Genomic DNA, 417 nt, shown 5'->3' with positions numbered 1-417 from the left:
AGTTAATTTCAGTGTATTTATAAAGCCGCCTCAGGGATGTGGATCTAAAAAAGAAAGGATAACCACACAGGAACAGTAGTACTGCTTTGACGCTTGGAGCCGCCAGTCTGCAGCACCAAGCAGAGAACTTGTGTATGACAGGGTATGAGCTACTGTGGAAATGTGTGTGGCTTTACGCCAAGTTTAGATTTATACAACGCGAATTGAACATGGAAACATTCTTACGCAACATTTCTGTGTGTACGCACCGTTTATACATGAGGCCCATATGTCCAGTTGAACTGAATCAACTTTCTAGAATTTCCTTACCTGGATTATTGAGCATGCATTGAGATATTCATCCTTTGATGGCGTAGAAAATATCCTATTGCTGAACACTACAGTAATGCTCATTTACCTAATGGAAAAAACTAACAA

The sequence above is a fragment of the Erpetoichthys calabaricus genome, chromosome 17, assembly GCF_900747795.2.
Source record: "Erpetoichthys calabaricus chromosome 17, fErpCal1.3, whole genome shotgun sequence".
Taxonomy (NCBI): Eukaryota; Metazoa; Chordata; class Cladistia; order Polypteriformes; family Polypteridae; genus Erpetoichthys; species Erpetoichthys calabaricus.
The sequence above is the reverse complement of the archived record's forward strand: the minus strand, read 5'-3'. Positions refer to the sequence as shown.